This window comes from Chamaea fasciata, unplaced genomic scaffold, assembly GCF_029207755.1.
Source record: "Chamaea fasciata isolate MVZ Bird 193981 ecotype frontalis unplaced genomic scaffold, bChaFas1.0.hap1 SCAF_10, whole genome shotgun sequence".
Classification (NCBI taxonomy): domain Eukaryota; kingdom Metazoa; phylum Chordata; class Aves; order Passeriformes; family Sylviidae; genus Chamaea; species Chamaea fasciata.
Window position 1 is genome coordinate 28,782,175 of NW_027094095.1, and position 21,474 is coordinate 28,803,648.

The 21,474-nt window shown below is 41.3% G+C and overlaps 1 protein-coding gene across 20 annotated transcripts in view; it reads right to left on the bottom strand.

The window, feature by feature from the left end:
- Positions 1–21,474, bottom strand: part of DAB1 (DAB adaptor protein 1) — a 414,806-nt gene that overhangs the window by 122,532 nt on the left and 270,800 nt on the right. The window contains exon 2 of one of the 20 annotated variants that reach the window (XM_066192891.1): positions 2,931–3,043. The exons of the other annotated variants lie outside the window; for them this stretch is intronic. The gene's annotated coding sequence lies outside the window, so the exon portion shown is untranslated. The remainder of the gene's footprint in view (positions 1–2,930; positions 3,044–21,474) is intronic. 20 annotated transcript variants of the gene reach the window in all.

Sequence of the window (21,474 nt, forward strand, 5' to 3'; positions counted from 1 at the left end):
CAGTGGCCTTGGAAGCAGAGCTGGCACAGTTGGCACACGAGCACCACTCCTGCTGCCTGGATTAAAGTGCATTTGGGTACAGCTACAAAGGCCAGAACTGCAGTTTTCCATGGTAATAGAGAGCAATTTGGACATGCCTTTATAGTCCTTTCATGAAATCTTTTCTGATGAAATGAAACGAAAGATGGAATTCACTGAATTAAACAGATCAGAAAACCTAAGTCAACACTGACAAAATGCCGAACTGAAAAATATATTATTTAAAAAAATAAAACTACTTTTCTCATGCCTTTAGACCATTAGATCTTGTGTGTAACTACAGACAATATAAATCCTTACACAGTAATGAAGCTTTACACCCTTTTAAATAAAACACAGCCCACCATAACTGGAACTTCTTCGATGGCAAGTACAACTCAAATGTTCCCTGAATTAACCTCCAAAACTTAGGAAGCTTCATCAGCTCAGATGGCAAATAGCCACGGGTTATCTGAGAGCTAAACTTCTCAGAAACTGCAAGAGAGACAATCCAATTGTCATTGGAAGCAATGAATACATTCCTCAGGTCACCTCCTGCCAGGTGCTAAGAGAGCTCGGAATCACTGAACACATTAATGTGAAACACCAATGCTTGAGAATATCTGTGCTCAAGAAACTTTGAATTCTATCCACCTGTAAATGCCACAGTACAACTGATCAGCGCTGATCATGAAAGTCTCCCAGAGTATTCTAAAACACAGCGAGATTGGGAAAAATTCCAGTTTCGGCAGAAGTGAATTTTCAGTGGATTACTGGTGATTCTAGAGCAGGGACAGAGCATTCATAAGTATCTGCTAAATAAAGTTTTTCCCTCCAACACAGAGACTGGCATTAGCTGGAGGTAAAGACATTAAGTTTCAGCACGTTCTTGGCTACTCTTTGAAGATCTTAGTGGATAAAAACAATTCCAGATAATAAAGACTAAAGGCCAAAGCAACTTGTATGAAAGCCACTATGAAGTGCACTAAAGGCAGCAAGCACAATATACTGTACATCTCCAGATATACTTCATCTGTTTTGACATTTTTATACTTATTATAATAATTTTGTATTTGGATCCTTAAGCTCTTCAGACATTTTGGTTTTTTCTTTCCTCTGGGCACAGTGAGACAGGGACCTGATAGGGACCAGCAGAGACCTTGTTTTGACAAGTATTTCTGCAGAAATAAAATGGGCACGTGCATTCAGATCTGTCTTCAGACAGCGAAAATGGCTTCTAGAATTTTCACTTTCTATTAAGTGAACCTAAACTGCAATCCACAGATAAAGTGCTGGTTTTGAGTTCAACAACTACTGTCCCAAATAATTATAATGATTATCGTTTCCCTCAAATAATAAGGGAAACCTCTAGAACCATCAAGTATGCTTAACAGAGAAGAGGGAGCACTGCTGAAGATGAGGAAGGTCAGATACGAGGAGATGCTACAAACCAGCTGTTCCCAGAGTGCCTGAAATTGACATCTGGCAGACAGTTGTTGGGGTTTCCCATATAACTTGTCAAACTAAAACACCCCCATGTAAAAGCCTATAGTGCTAATGACAAACAAAACATCTCCTTTTGTTTGTTTCAAAATAACATGACACTGACACTTGCGATTTTTTTTTTTCCCCTGCTGAACTCTTGTTCTGAAAAAAGTACAGCCCACATCCCTTCTGAGGCTGTTTTTCACCATTTCCAACTGGAAAGCTGTTTTAGCCACACTGGAACACATTTCCTTGAAATAACGGAGTTCACTGCTAGGGATGGGCACTATTTTATCTTCTTGCATTTGGCAGGAGATGATTTCTCTAAAGGCTATCCTGGCTGTTTTCAGCCTGAAATTACCTAACAATGCTTAACTAAATCAGTTTACACTTTACAAACAACATCATTTACATTTAACTGTCCTAGTGCAATGTTCAAGCGGCAAATCCTCAAAATGAACGAACACGCTGAGTTTCAGAAATGTTTGGTTTTCTTTCAAGGTAGTATCAAGCTACTTCTGCTTTCTCACTAAGTTCAGTGCCATTTCATTTTGATGGCTGTGAAAGAACCACCAGGTAGAAACCCTTCAGCTCTGCTTTGAGTTACTCCTACTTCCAAGAGAAGCAGCCCGAAACAGCAGCACAAATCCAAGAAGGGGAATTTCCATAAGATGTTACACTTGCATGAGTAGCTGTTAACGCCAGCTGTAGCAGCAGAATATGAATTTTCCCACTGCTAAAATTTTAGAAAGCAAAACATAAAAGTGAAGGCAGCTTTATCATTACCTGCCTGTTCTCATTTCAGAAAGCTGCTTCCCCCTTACCTTCTTTAAGTATCTACTAACAATTTTTTTCATTGCAGTTCATCTTGAAAATTAATCATCATAAATTTAAAACCGTTTTCTTGCACATCTGTCAGGTTGGTAGTGCTACTTCATTTATTACAAGACCACATGACGCATCAGAGCTCAGTATTTGAACATGACATATTTTCACTTTGTTGTGATACCACATTCGAAAATTGTTCCTATCAATCTTTCACTGGAGCCAAAACTTAACTGTCTTGTTCACTGAAACATTAAATGCCAAGTCACACAGATGAATAAAAGCATTTGCAAGATGCAAACATTTGCAAAAGTTTCCTGTTGCAAGGGTCTGTAGAAGAGAATCCACCAAAGTGAACCGAGCCCACAAAAGCCATTGTTTGTGATCGTCTTGGCCATCAGATCCCACTGAAAGTTAAATGATTTCATTACCAGGCTGAACTTTAAGTAGAATTTTGGAAGTGTTTACAGCCCTGATTTCCAAAAGATATTACAACTGCTGTGCACTTGCCAGGCTCAGCTGCGGCACTGCTCCACACCCGTGATTTTCTGCATCATTCCCAGCGAGGAGCCAAACCCCAAACAAACAGGCCAGGTACTTACAGTGCCCATAATGCATCAATTTCCCTCTGAACAGTGGCAGCAAACGGGCACCTCCAATACTGTACTACTTTCTTCCCTCATTCATGACGATGTCACACACGGGCTCTTTGATTCTGAAAGAGAAGCATTTCCCAGGTTCTGAGGACAGAGGCACCCCTGGCCAATCCATCATGCTTTGTGTGCTAATGATAGACTCATGCAGACGAGGCACCAGGAGCAGTCAGAGGCAGCAGGCATGAAAAGGAGTGAATCAACTGTCAGGGGTTGTGATCTGAAGGACTGCAAGGCTGTGATTAGAATTTTCAATCAGGACTTCCACAATCCATCACGCTACAAAGGAAAGGGGGGGGACACACACATATTTCTTCATCAGCCCTTCCTGCTATGGGCAAAGCGAGTTCTGAGGCATTTAAAAAAGGGAATCTGAACGTCTTATGCTCATAAGCAGGTGCTCTTCAGGGAGTGGAGAGTAAAGGATTTTCTGGGACTGCACAGCTACTGTATTTTGTCTGCACACTGAAGATTACGTGCAGCACAGCCTTTGAGATTATGAGAAAGAAACACAGCTCTTCCTCTCTCTCCTCTTACAGGTGCACTCACAGACACCTGAGCAAAAAGCAACCCTGGAAACCTTTGTGTGTTGTCTTTAGGGATGTGAGAAGGAATAAAGCCCTCCAGGAATCCTTCATCAGCGTTTGCTAACACGCTCGGTGAAAGTTTAGAAAACAAAAAGGCAGAGCTCTTTACAAAGAAAGGATTCGCATAACCTGTAGGAAATCACCTGCAGCACTTGCCAGGAGGCATTCAGTCACATCCTCCCAATGTAAAAAGGACCAGCAAGTTTGCTGAGTGTACAAGATCACAGTTACCAAACACGTGAGCCAACTTTGTTTGCCTTGTGGCATTTGTTTGCCTCGGTACTGCTGCCTCTGACTGAGAGAAAAATTCAATCCCGCAACTCAAAAGGACTTGGAGCTGGGCTGGTCCTGCAGCCTCCCTTCTGAAACCACGGGAAAGTCACAAAAGCTCTGCAAGTATTTTGCTGCTTCTTTCCTCTCCTTCCTCACCATGAAATGCAGCAACTCTCTCTCTCCAGACAGGAATTTTGCAGGAACTCATTCCCAAAGGGGATTTGCTGCCTCAGAGAGCCCGTCCCCCAAAAAATGCCAGCCCAGCAAGCAGGAACTGAGTGTTGGTGGCCCAAGCGAAGTGTCCCAAGGTCTGTACTGCTGCCACTACAGTTTTTGATTCAAAATCTAGATCCAAGTGACAAGCTAGGCAGCCTAGACATTTATTGAAATATATGAATGAAGCATTTATTTTAAAAGGCAATTTTCATGTTAAACGATGAATAATGAACAGTAAAGGCAGATCTTATTTACATAATTAATGTTTCAGTTATTGATATTCCTTCAGAGGGTCACCAGACATTTTTCTCCAAGTTAATTAATTAATAAAGTAACTGCTTTTATGTAGGTAATTGTAATCACTTCAATACTCAAAGGCATGTAAAATATCTGCCTTTTTTTCTTTAATGTTGCAACCCGAGTGACACAATGATCATTTGCATAAATATAAACACTGAATGAGTCCATTTAACTCCTGACTAGAAAGAAATCCTTTGAAACTAACAGGCAAGAAATACATTAATTACACACAAACATGGGAATCTGGGCAAGACCACCTTTTCTCCTTGCATCACATCATATTTTCCCTAACACAAATCTCAGCTTCAAGACACTGAACTGCTCAGGGTGCAAATCTGTCCTCACTTTTAGGTGAAGATTGCTCTGAGGAGACAGAACAATTTGGGAAAGAAGGGACTCTAAGGTGAAACAAAAAGAAACTAGAAAGCTGTTAGAGAGAAGAAAGCTTTAAATGCTCAACATTTCACAGGTAACAGAACTTTTTTATTTTCCATTAAGAAATGCATTACCAAATCCTGCAAACAGAAGCCTGATCCTGCAAAAGGTCTGTTAGAGAAAGCCTAAGTGCCCAGGTAAGTCCCACTCAAGCCAGGTGAGAGGGTTACTTTGCTCAGCAGCCAAAGTTTATTTGCTCTTGCATCAGATCAGGCCTCAGGAAAAACAGTCTGGAAAGGATTATTGGGTGCACTGCTTGAGGAAAGTGGGACAGCTGAGAGGTTGTAATTTTATCACACATAATATTCTTAAACCACTAATAACTTCTACTCATCCCATTTCTGTCTGTATCACCACACACTGCTGCCAAAAAAAAGCATCTTCAGGGGCAGTTCCAAGTGCCCTCCCAAACCTGGGCCACGCAGATTCCTCCAAAGCCAATCATTTGTTGTTAAAATTTCACCTTGAATATGTCATTTGTTGTGTGATTTAATGAATGAGAAAGAAAGGGGTAGGAGATGTTGATATTTGACCAGTGACAGCACTGACTAGCTCATAACCACAGTCGTATCACTCTGCTATTTCCTCATCAGAAAACTGCATGTGTCTCCACTATCAAGCACTCTGAAACACAATTTGGGATTTTTTTTTTCCCTGTTTGTTACAGTGCCCAGGACCATGGGGGAAAATGAAGGCAAGGAGGGCTCCAATTCACCTCCACGGTCCTGGGGAATGGGATGGCAATAGAGATAATAAATGTTATTATTTGTATTATCCACTCATCTGCACCGTATCAGCTGCTAAAACCTTGCAAATATTCCTGACACCATCAAGAACCATTTCAACCTATTTTCAGACCGTAAATCTCATATCTGATCTCCATCCAAGAGACTATAACAAAATGTGAAATAACCTAAATATTGAAAGCCATTTCACAGAAAATGGAAATAGACACTGTAGGGAAAAACACATTCCAGGCTTGCAAATTCCCTCTTTTATGTAATCCTTATCCATATCCTTCCAGGGGACTATTTGATATCTCTCCCTCTCAGTTTTTAAAACCACTGCAGATCTTTTCAGCCAGCGGCTGGCTGTGTTTTCAACTGGTGGTTCCCATTCCCAACCATGCAGGAGCCAGGAATGCAGCCACTTAAGCAGGTTAGGAATAAACCACTCAGGTTCTCTTTCCTGTGCTTCTCAGTAATTACTCACAGCCACGAAGCACAACAGAGATTTGCTCCTTCAGGGCTTCACTTCCAAAGGATCGATGTGCTGCTGAACAGAGGCACTACAGGACTTAATAGCAAGTTTTAAGTGCTTCTCACAAGACAAGAGTCTCCTCGACAGCATTCTTGCAGGTATCCAGGAGCTAAAGAGCGGCTCTTAGTGTAAATTTGTGCCTTTTGGCCAAAATCACACATTCTAAACACAAGGATGAGACAATGGACACGTCCAAGACAAGATATAAATGAAATTCCAGATTAACAAAGCTCCATTAAATCAACTTAGCAATTCCATCTCCACGGATAACAATTTGGCTTGCAGTGGTGGGCTAAATAATGCAGTTGAACACGTTAAGAATAGATCTGTATTCAGGCTGAATGTACTGTTAGCTCAGGGAAAAAAAAGACAGGAGGGAAAAGAAATGCTGAAGTAGCTCTTTCCTGCCCACAGCACATTTTCTCTTCTCCTTCATCTTCCAAAACTATCATGATCATACATCTATCAACATATCACACACTTCCCCTGTGAAAGAGGCAAAATAGGCCTCAAAATCTGTGTCTTAATGGACACCGTCAAAAGAAATATCAATTCATCTGGATGCATAAACCATCCAGAAATCTGTGTAATCAAAAAGTGGGGCTTCTCCTCTGCCATCCAGTCTCAGCAATAGCAAGGGCTGCTTTTATATTTTATTTTATACTGTAGATATCTTCACCTCCCCTGTGTGCATTTAGCAGCAAACCCAGAGATTTCTCCTCTGACCAAGAGGCAAGTCTCCCTTTCCCTCCCTGCAGTCAAGAATTTCAGTTTTTCATGAGACAGTAAAAAGTTTCTCTATTGTCAGCACTAAAAGCTTCTCCTGAAGTAGTTCTTTCTCTGTGTAGCCACATTTTCATCAAATTTTAGTGCATGCACTTTATGAAAGTGTTTGACAACCTCAGGATTTAGGTTAGAAAAAGAAGATGAAATGTAGGCTAGGCTAGAGGGGGCTTTCTAGGGAATACCCCACTGAAGCAGTCTCCTGATAGTCAAGGTATCTTCCTTGCTATAAATGCCGTGATTGTTGAGCACAGATTTTCAGTGGGCTCTGGAGGTTAAAAATCTTAGAAAGACCTAATTTCCTTCAAAACTATCTGCTGGCTTCCTCTGGATTTTGTATCTGGATGAGTTCAGACGGAATACAGAAGGAATGACACACCATTAACAAAAAACTTCAGTTGAATTTTCTATCTCCTGTAAACATCATCTAAGGCTGTCAGGTTTGCAATAGAATATTTATTGTTTTGATTATCTAAGAAGAATTATTTTTTCAGATTAAAACCAGCACTTCAAGGAGGACATAAAATTACGTTATTTCCATTGCCTCAAAGTAGGCAATGAAAACTTTAATGTATCTGTTCCTATCTCAGGCATACCTATGAGTATTTTTAAAGCACAGATATAATATTCCACCAAGGTTTTTACTCCTATTTTTGCTCAAGTTAACTTATATTTTTAACTCCAAAAAGGGATCCATTTGCACAGATATTTACAGCACCTGCCCTATGCCAATCCTTCGGTTCCAGTTTCAAGATTCTGCAATGCGAGAATCCTGAATACAGTTAAAATCTTCACAGGTGTGTATAGGAACTGGACAACAAAGAATTCCTAACACTCTGCCTTTTAATGCTTCATATCCCTTCTTTTGTGAGGAAAACCCTGTAAGTGGAAGGATTCCAGACTCATCCTTTGTGCTGCCTTTTCAGGACATGCTGAGCATCAAAGCCTGTGTGCAGCAAGGGTGACAAGACACACTCCTGTGGGTTGGTGTTTTTTTGGGTTTTTTCTCTCCTTTCTCAAGATTTCAGTGTTTATGTGTGACCTCCAGTGCTCAACTGATGACTATTCAGCGCATCACTTACAAAAAACAGCCACTCTCATTTCCTCTACACTCCTCCTCACAGAAATAAATCAGCATCCTGACTGATTGAAACACTTAGCTGCCAGTCACTCTGCTTTGTCCCCTCCGCTGCCTCACGCCAGCCCCTGAGAGCTCCGGAGATGCAGGGAAGTGATTAAATTGTAACACGGAGCTCTGAGAGCAATAACTAAGTGAGCAGTTACAAACAAATAACACAGCTCTTCATAATTCAGTAAAATGCATGATCTGATTCCGCGTGTGGCTCTGAAAGCCAGTCAAAGCAGCAGTGCTTTTTTACTAATGCAATAACGTTACTGCTTAATGGTGGAAAGCACAGGAGAGCAATACATGGCCTGCGAATAAAGAGTAAAATGTGCAAGCTTAACAATACAAGTTTATCTTCCTTATGAATTACCTAGGCAGTGCTTTTATTATATGAGATCCATTGTTTCCTGATCTGCGAATTACTTCCTGAATCTATTAACTATCATGGGGGAAATGTATTTTTCAGTCTTGCCCTCTGGAAAAAAAAAAAAAAAAATCACAATAAATCAGTGTAAGCAGGTGAGACCGAACTGGCAGCAAGGGCAGGGTATTCCAAGTGTGCAATCCCTGGCTCCCCATAACCTTTTTTTGAAGGTGGGAGCACAGAGATGAAAGGATTTAAGTGTAAATTATCCAATGATAGTACAATTCTGGAGTATTACCATGCGTGTGAAGGATTATTAAAGATCAGGTAGGATTTTTCCAGCCTTACTTCAGTCACCTCCAGGGAAACGAGTTCTGCAACGCTCCATAGGAAATAAAGAACAACCTGAGTATATTAAAAGACTCATGGATATAATTCCATGAACTACAAGCTTTCTTTGTAACTCAGATACCTCAAAGTGCACAACACTTTTATCACAGTCCTTGCATTTCATGTGACTTTGAAGGATGACATTTCCTCTCCCTGACTTAGCATTTGCATGTCTTGAATTCTCTAGTAAGGGCCCAAGAAGAGTAACATTGGTTGTGTTTATACATCTTCCTCCCACTGAATTCCAAAACCACATCCCAAACTCATTTACCTGAAGAAAATGCTTCAGACATGTACAGCCACTAAACACACCATGATTATCCTGAAAAAGATAAGCCAAACACCAGTGTAGTTTAAATTCTTTCCTCCCCCATCAACACGAGTCAAGAGAACCCCTGGTATCAATTTGACCCTCATGCCCTGTCTCACAGGAGTCATCAGATACAGCACATTTTATATTGATTAAACCAACCAGTGCCACAGTACCTCGCTGAGTACATGATCTGCACAAAATCCACTCTTTCAGCTACTTCTTACACCTTTGGTCTCAAGGTCTAAAATTTCACCAAAAATTCCGGGCACTTTATGTACGATGTAGCTGTCAACAGTAACATTGCTAAATAATTCCCTTTAAATAAGTTACTTGTTTAAATTTTCCCTACTCAAAGCCAGGGTAGGAAGCACCACCTGTGGATAAGGTTGACTGACACTTCTCACTCCCTTTAATCACTTTGCAACTTTGCCAGATTTTTAACTGTTCAGGCTACAATTCTACACATCAAGTGTATCTGCTTTGGGGTGATTTTCAGGATGTGAGGGATGAATGGGCTGAATCACTTCCAAAATTTAGACTGTAGAGAAATATTGCGTTTTGAGCCCGTTAAATATTCATTACAAACTTGTATCTGAAAAGTTTGCTGAGCTTTGAAACTGGGAGTAGGATTTGGTCTTCATATCACAGACCTGGTTTTCTTGCTAACGCTAAAAAAAACCCCCTGCCCAAAAAAATAAAAAATAAAAAAAAAAAGGAAAAAATAAAAAAGCCAACAAACAGACCAGAAAAAAGCCACAAACCAAAAATCCTAAGCACAAGACTACTGAAAAAAAAGAGATTTTTACATTTGTCTAGGATGACTCCCTTATACGAAAATCCCTCTGTACTATCACCCCTCCTGCAGCCTCCAGAAGGAACTATAATGTGCATTCACATTCCTATAAACATTATCCTGGAAAATGGACTATTCCTTTAATTACTGCTTTGAACTGAAATTACACAGAACAGTGGAAGTGACAGCAAGAGGTTCATCTTTCCATCAAGGCACCCAGCAAGCTGCTGAGTTTGAATGCATAAAACAGAAGAGTCAGAGCAGAGAAAAAAGGGATTGACTCTGACATGAAGTCTTGTATCACAAGAAGCAGAAGAGAAGAATTTGTGAGAGCTGTTTAATAATGGAGGACTTGGGAGGTTCAGTCTGGGAGTCAAGATGTAAAAACAGCTCCATGGGAGGGGGAGCTTAAGAGTGGATGGAGACAATCATTTATGAGAGAGGAGGAAAGGAAAGGGACCAGGAAACTGGGATTAAGAACTCACACGAAGAGCTGGCATCTCATTTGCCTCTGTTTAAAGTCACAAAGAACACAGCAGAAGCTGCTGTCACAGCTACTCAATTACACGGAACAGTGCAGGTCCACAGGAAAAGAAAACCTGGTCCTGATGATGCACGTGGATCTCAATAGAATAGGATTTGATGTTCCTCCCCAGAAAGGGAGTTGTATCTTCCTCACTACATTAAAAGCAAGATCCTCCTACCATTCCTGCAGTACTTCTTGTTGAATATCATACGCTGAATGATTCCAAATACTTAATTTCATTAGATGAATTTTCCAAGAAGACATAAATTAGGGCATATGGTTCATAATATTTTCACTTCCTTTCCCTGTAACCCATTTCACTAGTTTTACACTTCATCAATTTAAGCATTATGGTTAATAGGTAACATTTAATTCTGTCAAAGGAGGAAAAAATCCAAGTGTCTCATTAGGAAGCTCTGATGGCCATTTCAGAAAGTAGTGCTGCAATTCCTACCTACGTCCAACAGAGATGAAGACACGGAGGTTGGAAGCACATGTAGAACTCACAGGTTTCTGTGCAGGGCAAAAGCTTTTCTACTGCTCACTTGGGCACGAGGAAAAGTGGATCCCTGGGGGATAGAATTCCTGTGAGATTTAAAGCTACACAACAGCAGTGCAAAGCACTAAACCAGAGCTCAAAAACATCTAGTTTACCACAGCTAAAAACTAAAGGCAGGCAACATTTTATTTATATTAATTGTAACACATTCCTACACGCATATCAACAACAATATATGAAGATTATCTAATGGCAGGAACAGCATCTCTGACTAACTCCAGGAAAAACATCAGTAAAGCCATTTTCTACCCAATACTATGCACTGAAAAGTGACAGTAATCTTTTAAACATCAACAGGTGCCAGAACATCGCACAAGAACAAGAAACACATGAAAAAGCTTCCACAAAATATAAAGAAGGCTGAATTCTCCATTGCACACAGGCTGACTTCCAGTCACTGCAAAATTTTACAAGGAGCTGTTTTACAAATCTCTGTGAACACGTGTGAACTCCACTTCTCCAAAATAAGCAAGACACATTTCTGTCACATGCTAAGAATTCTTCTACAGGTGGCATTATTGCCTTAAAAGCCTCAGTGATCACTCAGAATTATCACAGGGGGGGATTCAGAGTCACGTCAGGTTTTTTGAATGACAGAAGCACGCGAGGCTTTGTACTACAAAAAGAGTGTTCAGAAATAGAATACATAACCTAATCATCTCCTCACACTCCTGAAGAAGTAGGCCAACAGATAAAAAACCTTTGAAAAAGAGACAACAATTAAAATGTATCCCACTCCAGTTTATTAACACATCATTAGAATGTTTCACAAGTTGCTGTTAAATATAAAATTATTCAGTGGATAAAAGGGAGGCTGTGGGTAATAACACATTATACCTGTAATAGCAGCTGTTTCTTTTCTGCACCCTGACTCTTCCCTGAGCTGCTTTTCCCATTGTATTTTTGAAATTTTGGGTGCACTGCATAGCTCCTAAGGCTGTAACCATGAAATGTAATAGGCTGCTTCAAAAAGCCAGCCTTGGGCACGTGAGGTTTGAGGTGGGAGGCTTGCAGCACTCTTTCACAGGTGCCAAAACTCACGATTTCTCTTCCCAAGTGTGCTACATAGCACAGGAAGGACGTGATGCAGTAGGAGGGAGTCCAAAAGAGGCACCACGGTGATGAGAGGGATGGAGCAGCTCTGCAGGGAGGAAAGGCTGAGACTTGGGATTGTTCAGCCTGCACAAGAGAACCTTGGCTCAGAAGTTTCCCTCTCACATTACTGCACAGAGATGCATTTAGAAACTTTACAAGTTATGACCACTACCTCACCAAGAGGTTAAGCCAGCATTTTTCATTTAAAGGAAATTTCCTTTTAAAAAAGCACTTTGTGAACTCTACTAGAAGTTGCAAGGCATTTCAGTCTCCCTTGTCTAGTCCTCAACCTTTTATTACAACAATAAATAATATATGCAGTAGATTAATATTTAGAGGAACTTTACTCTCCTACTTGCATCATCCTTATAAATTATTCTCCTATTAATGAGTTATTTGATCTCAACATATTAGCACAAAAATTACATTGTTCTCTGTACTTCTCTGTAACCTATGTGCTCGCCTTCTGCTAAAAGCTTCTTTTCAAAGTGCTATTATTAATTGTCAGGCATTGGAACTGTTCCTCCAGACATTATCCCCTTTACTTTCAAGACAGGCCGACAAGATTTTCTCCTATTTTTGCAAGTAAAGTACAAGCTGAAGTACATCTGAATACACAATTCATTCTATTTAGCACTCTGCTCTCCCCGAGGTACCCAGTGCAGCCAACTTCTTACAGGAAGCAATTACTGGAACAATTAGGACTCAGCAAGATTAATACACAAGATGTTATCATGTCTGCATTTTATCTCATGCAGTGATCCTGGAATGATAAAGATGCAGCCCAACAGAAGTGTGCCAGCAGTGACCAAACCTCTTCAACAATCTCCTGCAACCCTTGTTCCAATTCTTTTGGTTTTTTCCAGTATTGTTGGAACACACAACAGTGAACCTACAATGATCTCCAGAATGGTTTTTTGGAGAAGAGACCAGACATACACTAAACCAGCACAGTTCCTGGTGGTTTCTGGATGCCTGCTTCTAGTAACAAATCAAACCTTAGATTGTCTTGGAAAAATCCAGTGTCAGTCTTTCTCAAGAAAATATATGTGCACCTATGAAAATAAGATATATTCACTACCATTCAACCTCAAAATACATCTCCTTAATAAATTAATTAGTAAATAATCACTGTGAAGAAGCCAAAGATAAGCCTAGTCCACCAGAATGAAAAAAACGTCTTAGAGGTAATCCAACAGAGACATTAAAATTGGTGTTATAGCTGCTTTACTCATTGGCTACATTGCAAATTACGTACACACCTTCAGCCACGAAGAAGAGAATCAACTCTTTATTCATCAGGAAAATTTATTCCTGTATTCCCAGATCCACAAGCCAAATGACTCTACCTGTACAATTTCCCTTCCTGGCACTGTCCTTCTTCCCATCTCCACCCAAAAGCTCCATCTAAAAACACTGATTAGCAGAATCAGCCACCCACAGTGTGTACGGGTCACTTGCAGTCTGTTCCTTGAACTAGAGATGATCTTTGCAATAAAGAACAGAGTTGCTTCCCTAGACAGCCTGAGCAGTATTTTGAAGCTTGATGCGCATGATCTGCTCCCCTGGATTTCTGCTCCCTGGAAAAAAACAGCAGCTCGAGTCCAGTGACTGAGAACAGGATTCTTCTCACCTGAATTTCAGCTGTCAGGCCTGGGCATCGTGTCTAAGTTAACAAACTCAGCTGCTTCTCCAAGGACTGGTGAGGCACAGAAACGTCCCTTGGAGAGACCAGACCTCCCTCTGCCATCTCCTCCCCACAGCCGAGAATCCAACAGAACAAATTATGCAAGAATGAAACATGAGAAACTCTACATTCAAAAGGGACAACCACATACAGGTAGTTTGTTGGACCAACAGTCCTGCCATGAAGAAAATAAAGAGCTGCAACAGAGCTCCCTTATGAAAACCACTCACTGTTCTTTTTCAAGCCCAATCTCAGCAGTGCTGAAGTCTCAGACCTGTTTTGAGGCTATGGCAGAGTTATTTTTCTGGTGCTGTTTGACAGCATAAAGAAGATTTCATGTTTTCTCCGGGAGCATCCTGCACTGGAAGCCAGAAACTGAAGCCTGGCACAGTGGGATTCACTCACTAACAATTCTCACTTTTCTCTGAGGATCTGTATGCACTAAATTCAATTAGCATTTGCTACAAATGTAACATAGCAACAGGGGACAAGCCCTCATGTGATGTAAACCAGTGTACTGGCTCTGATTTGAAAGAACGTTACCAAATTTCATCAGCTGCGACTCTCATGCAGTGCTGGTGAATAGCTCACTCCATCACTAGGGAGGTGAGGACCATAAAATTTGAGTGCCAGGAACAGTAAGTGGTCAATTCAATTTGTTATCCTCTTTAGGACTTCTCAAACATTTTATTTCTCTTGTTTTCAGAAAGAAGAAAAATGGGTCAGAATATATAAAAACTATCACACAGGGATGGTGGGTGGAAAACTGTCCTGAAGCCATAATGTGAGATTTGATTACTTCAGCAGCCACAAAGAAAAATCCCATTCATAAAATAATCTTTATTAAACTCACTGATTTTTTTTTTACTGTTTTTAAACTCAAGCTAGCTGCCAACACACTGTGTGAAGTAGCACTTCCTGTTGATTTGTTTTGTATTAATTATAGTGCAATTAAAAGGGGAGTCTTTATTGCAAACAGCTACCAGGTGTTTTAAAGCCACAAACAGGGGCCACAATATTTCCAAGTGACACTGTCAGTGTTACTGTGGCACAACAAACACATTTTTCAAATGTATGCACATTCACAGAAATTAAAATCCTAGAACGGGAAAAAAGTTTCATTATGTTAAAAAAGCAGGGGGGAAATCCACCTGCTGGGAAGACCCTCAATATTTGTGGAATAGCTGCTAAAAGTTCAGACATGAATATCAAACAGATCATCTAATCTTGCCATTAAAAGGTCTGAATTTGCTAAGCAGCCTCAGAGCTAAAAGAAAACTGACATAAGAGGCAGTAACAATACAACTAAATTAAGTGTGTATTTTTTACATAAAGGAATTATAGGGAAACTTGAAATATTAATAAAATATTTGCTGCACTGACTGTTGATGAACTGAAGAGCAGTACAATTTCCTGAATATCAGCTGTGCTACATTAAAATTTAGAAGCATTTTGCTTTTTTTTCTAATTACTTTTATGCGTGGCTTAACTATGTAGCTGCTTGGAAATTCCTAAGCCTGGAATCCTCTGCAGCACCAAGTTATCAGTGTGCCCATCATCACTAACCTCAAGATCAGGAAATCAGAGTCTCCTACCCTACCACAGCCATAAGCAAAACACGAGAGGTTAAGAAGTATTTGGTTTGCAAAGGTTACACAAGGAAATCGAGAAAGGTAAAACAAATCCTTCACGCTAACTATTTGTTAAAAATATCCCAAATATAGGAGGAGCTTTTCTTTCCCCCCATCAATCCTGACAGATACTATGAGAGAGGATTAAAGGAAAGGTATGAACTCAATGAGGGGAGAATTCAAGTGACCTAATCCATGTTAATCTGGCAAAAAGCACATGCCAATACAAGTGTTCTGGCCAGTCTCGGGCAGAGACTGACAGGTCCTGGAAAGGTTAAACAAGTTGAAGTGCTCTTTTTCTTTGCTGTTTTAGCATAGTTTATTGAGCTGCATCTCAAGTAACCAGGAACAGAAATTCAGCTTTTTTTTTTTTTAATGGCGTAAAAAAAGACCACTCACAATTTTCCCCTCAGTTACTTCAATTATTGAAAAAAATTATAATCCTTTAGGCTAAGAAACTAACAATATTGAAGCCTGCTGTTCTCTAAGAAACTGCTCTGTCAGTAGGGTAGAAGACATTTATGTAAAAGGGAACTATGAAATGGGTATTGCATCAACTGGATTCCCAGTAATCCAAGTTCTTCAAGAAACTCCAGAGCAAAGAACTGTTTTCAGGTAACTGTTGCTATGATCTGGAAATTCTGCAGACTCAAAACTTTCCTAAACTTCCCAAGAATAAACCTGTGCAGGTTTAGACAGTTCTTTTCCAAAACATGAACAGAGGTAGATGGATTGATAAGGTTTGGAGTGTACCTTGGGACAGACACACTGATGGGTGCTACTCTCTAACACCAGAGTAACACCAGAAAAGGGTTTTGCACACCTGGAATTGCTTTGAGAAGCCACAAGTGCAGTGCCTGGATGACGATCAGCTCCCAGTGAGCTTCAACACATGCAGACACCCTCAGCAACCTTACAATCACCCACATCGAACCCCACCAGAATCGCCATCACAGGGATTTGTGATGACAGAGAAATTTATACTGCATTTTGCTACAAAAAGCATTTTGGGGAGCTTCCAGCTCCCTCTTCAGTAGTAATAAGGAGACTTCATATTAGAGGACTCTTGATTGTCCTCAGTACTCAACAACAGCACATTCACATTCAGGTATGAATAATTCTAGCAGCCTTAGTATTCTGTCCTGATTGTTTTCCTCTTCACAAGTGTCCTCTAAACGAAATTTTCCAGTAAGTACTCACTGAGGAAATGCACCTCCCAAAACCACAGGGACACTGCCTAACATCTAAATGTGAAGTTTCTGCAAGACAGCAATGTGCCTGATAGAAGAAAACAAAACAGCAAGCACACATGCATGATAGGATTATTTGATTCAATACAATATAAATTAGGTCAGGCTCCTCTTTGGAGAATTTTGAGTGAAGAACTAGGTGGTCCACTAAATTTCTATTCATTTGCCTTCAGGCTCAGGGAATTGCAAAGACTCTCAAGAAACTGATGCTCCTCTACCCACAAGAGCAATCATTATTTGGGGGTGGAAGGGGTGGGGAATCTCTCAGTGTAACTGCTTGGCAATACCTGGAGACTTGAGAAATCTTTATGTAGTGAAAAGGGCAGCTAATGAATAGACAGATAGATAGATAGATAGATAGATAGATAGATAGATAGATAGATAAACAGATAGATAGACAGATAGATAGATAGATAGATAGATAGATAGATAGATAGATAGACATCCACAGAAATACAAATTCAATACAGAAAAGAACAGCAACTGCCCTATTTTTTAATGTTGTACATACCATAAAATCACAAAATGGTTTGAGTTGAGAGGGACCTTAAGGCTCATCCAGTTTTAACCCCTGCCATGGGCAGGGACACCTTCCACTACCCCAGGTTGCTCCAACCCCTGTCCAACCTGGCCTTGGACATTTCCAGGGATGGGGCATCCACAGCTTCTCTTCAGGGAGGAATTTATTCTGTATATCTAAAACCTAAGAAAATATTCTTATCCTTAAGATATAAAACATAAGATGCAAAATAAATATACAAGATAAAATATCCTTAAGGAAAGTGATCTCTGCATCCTTATTAAACAAAGAGTATTGGAATGACTCTCTGTAGAAAGTGCAAAGGATCACAGGCTGGAAAGTGCCTGGAGCCTGCTCCCCCAGCAGGCTTCTGCTCAGGAACACTGCACTTTCAAAAGCTCACCCACAGCCATCACCCTCCCTGATTCCATAAGTAACTGAAGGAAACCTTCACGCCTCCAAGGGCCATAAGTTCATGTCAACAGCTTCACGTATCTAAGCAGAGGACTGAGCCAGAGCAAGATGTGACAAGCAGCCCTTCAGCAACGCTGCTGCTCTGCTGTGGATGGAGCTGGTCAGGACGTGCAGCTGTCTGAAGGGCTGGGCAGCTGCTGCCCCCACAGCTGGGGACACAGCACACAGGTCATCCCAGGGAATGGGCTTCACTCCCGCTCCACAAAAAGCAATACATTGATTAAGAGACAAAAAGCTGACAGGTCTTGCTTTGCTCCGGTTCTTCAGTATGGCACCACTTCGAGAGAGATCCATCACACACCCCACTGTCACCAGCAAGGCTCTCACTGGTGGCTTCTAACAGAGGTTGTGTGCACATGGCTGAACCACTTCAATAATCAAAGTAAAGAATTCAAAACACTGCTTGCACCTGGAACGCTTAAAAATGTGTTTGACAGTGGTGTAAGATTAAACACACAGATGCAGGCACCTTCCTTGGAGCTCAGAGTATTGGGTTTACTCACCTTCTCTAAGTTGTGACAATTCTGCTACCTTGAAAGAGAAATGGAAGATTGATTCATAGATGAAATTCTTAAACCACCACCATGAAATGTCATTTGGCTGCAGTTAGACTGGGCAAAAACTAGTGTTAAGGGAAAAATATAGAGCTGCAGGCTCTCTTTGTGACAAATCAAAGTATGAAAATGAAAATGTTTCAATCTGATTAATTACTTGGTTTAGAATATATGCTTTTCATTCTACTGTATCAAAATACTCATAATAAAACAGTACAGCTGATGAAGTCAAGCACTGCCTTACAAAGGCTGGCAAATTTGCAGAACAGCACTTGAGGTTCAGATTAGTAAAATCCTAATGAATATCTACTCTAATACCCATGTAATTGCAGGGAATGCATTTGCAAGTGGTACAATAAGAAAAAAATAAAATTAAAAGAAAGAAAGAAAAAGCCACTGGTACAATGGAAGTCCAGACTGTGATTTTAGTGTCAGTTTAAGAGACTGGAGTGCCGTCCTGGAAGAATGAAGATCCCATTAAAAGGGATGCCAAGAAATGAAGAATCACAATAAAGATTTCCAGTTCTTTCCCAGATCACAACATGTTTCCATCTTTCACTGAAAGTACGAATGCCAACAATTCTCAGTTTCACCACCAGACACCAAAATGGTTTTCAGACATTGTTAATGACTGCATTATCCCAAGTGCTCATCTCTTCCTGAGCACTGCACAAGGAGCTGCTCAGCACAGGCTCCTGAAGACTTCCTTGGAAGTAAATAAATGTTGCTTTTGCACTACAGGTTGCCCTTCCTTCTGGGAGCCAGCACCTGGCATCTCCACACCTCATCTTCCTACCCATAAAAACAGGTTAGTGCAGCACTTCCTTTATCTCCCAAAACCACCAGGCAAATAAAGGCCTTAAAGACAGAGCTGATGCTGTAAGAATGAAGCCACAGAAGGGCTGAAGGCAAGCACTGCTGAAATAACACCAAACAGAACAGGACATTTGAGAGACCAAGTAATAACATAGCTTTATTCCTAAGTAATTGGCTGAGCAAACGTATTGTGATCCAGCAACTCTGATTAATTCTGCAAGAATGCTTGGGTAGTGTTTATAAAAACCAAGTCATTACCTTGACTAAACATTGACTTGGACAGTTAACTTTAACCATCAAGACCTTGACTAAATATTGACTAGGAAAGTTAATTTGAACTATAGCATCTAGAAAATCGTGTTCCTCTTTGCTAGTATTTGCTATCACTTTAAAATTCAAACAGGGTTGTAAAAATAGAGGTTCTCCCACCTCACTGATATCTACTGCTGAGCTTGGCTATTGTTAAATTCAGCACAAATACCCTGAAAATTTTTGAAATATAAAATACTTTAGAGACAACGGCCTGCTATGGATGAGAGGGGATGGTCAATCTTCCTTTGCTTGAGCAAGGACCCATCAAAAGTACAAAAAAAGTACTGTAACACTCATGTTTTAAATTTATTTTGATACATATACACAGCAGTTTTACAAATTTTGCAAATTTGAAACACTGTGCCTTGCCCAAAGAATCGCAGAGGCTGATCATCTGGTCAAGGGGTCCATTCTGATACCTCTACTTTTTAGTGGCAGCTACTTCAAGTCTACATCCTCCACTATTGGTTTCACTTCATCATGTGAGGCCATGGGGTCAAAGGACATACACAGGGTCTTCCACTGGCTGAGATTAAAAAAAAAAAAAAAAAAAAAGAAGAAGAAGAAGAAGAAAATCAATTTCAATCCTCCTAAGATGAAACCACTGATGTGTGCAGTCACTAAGGTCCCAAAGGTAATCCTACAAAAAAGCATGATGGTGTCCTCCATCACTGCATTGAGATACTGTTAAAGTGCAGCAAAATCACTTATGAGTTACAGTCCAAGATCAAAACACTCCAAACAATAAATCTGTGTTTCTAGACCAGTGTGAATAGTGCATTATAGCTGTGTAATGACATAAAATGGTAATGACAAAGGGGCAAGGAATCTTATGTTTCAGGAAGGTGTTATGTATGTGGATAAACAAACAAATAATGCCAAGGATCCAGCACTAATTCCATGCACACTTTCAGCTCAGGAGTTTGAAAGTCCCTTTTAGCTTTATGCCTTGATTCCTTTTTTAATACATCAGCTGCCTTTAGCACACTGAATGAAAAACAGCTTAAGAGCAAATATAAAAGACATAAATCTCAGCTACGAGTGAAAATACCAAACTGGAGAAAACTTGCTCCTCCATTATTTTTGAGTATAGCAGTTAAGGAACAGATTGATACTGGTGTTACGGGGGGTGAGGGTGGGGAATGAAAGAACAATAAACAATACAGTCATCAGTAGTTTAACACAGCGCTGTGTCTTGCAATGGAAACATACTGTGAAACAGCTTGCGAGATAAGCTTCGTCAACGATAAGTAATTTTTATTCCGTTTGAGTGGCTGAAAACAATAAACATGATTAAATGCTTCAGACATGCATTCAGAATTTCGACAAATGGCAAAGAGTTCCAAGGACTTTGCTTTTAAAACTACTTCGCGGAAAAACCTGGAAATTGACTTAACCGGTTTGAAATGTACAATGAATGAAAGAGAAGTTCGTCGGGAAATTAAAAACTTCCCATTCGTCTGCAAGCTCCAGGACTCTCCAGCCCAGGAACCAGCTTTGTTATCTACTGTTCTTTACTATGAGGTCCCAGTATCCCACTTTACCATTCATAGAGCCACTTCAAATGTTCCGGTCATGAACCTGAGCGTGTGAAATACCCTGGAAAACACCCAAGGAAGGGGTGGCTCTGGGGAGTTCACAGCCCCGTGTCTGTCCTGCCTTGTGGGCTCTGTCACCGCTGTCCTGATCCAGCCTGGCAGCATCTCCTGCGCCCACCCTCCTGCCGCCGCAGCGCACTGAACTTTCCTTCCCGCCTGCCTGCTCCTGGTGACTCGGTGGCCGTGCGCGACCCCGAGGAGAAAGCCCTCCAAAACACTCAGATCACAGGGGGGTTGTGAGCTTTTCCTCTAAAGCAGGGGCTGTAAAGGACAGGCGCATGAACCCGCAGAGCCTCGAAGGCGAGCGGTCACTGCACCCGCTGCCCTGCAGCGCTGACCAGCGCCGGGGGCTGCCGGCCGGGCGCTCCCCAGAGGGTTCCCGGCTGCGGAGGGCGAGCTCGCCCCGCTCCCCGCGCGTCCAGCGGCCCCTCCGCCCCGCTCCGGGCGCCATTTCCCCGCCGATCCTCAGCGCGGCGTCCCCCGGCCCTGCCGCACCTTCCCGGGCAGGGCAGCGCCGGCGCAGCCGAGCCGCATCCCAGCCCTCCGCCGGCTCCCGGCGCTCCGCCGGCTCCCGGCGCTCCGCCGGCTCCCGGCGCTCCGCCGGCTCCCGGCGCTCCGCCGGCTCCCGGCG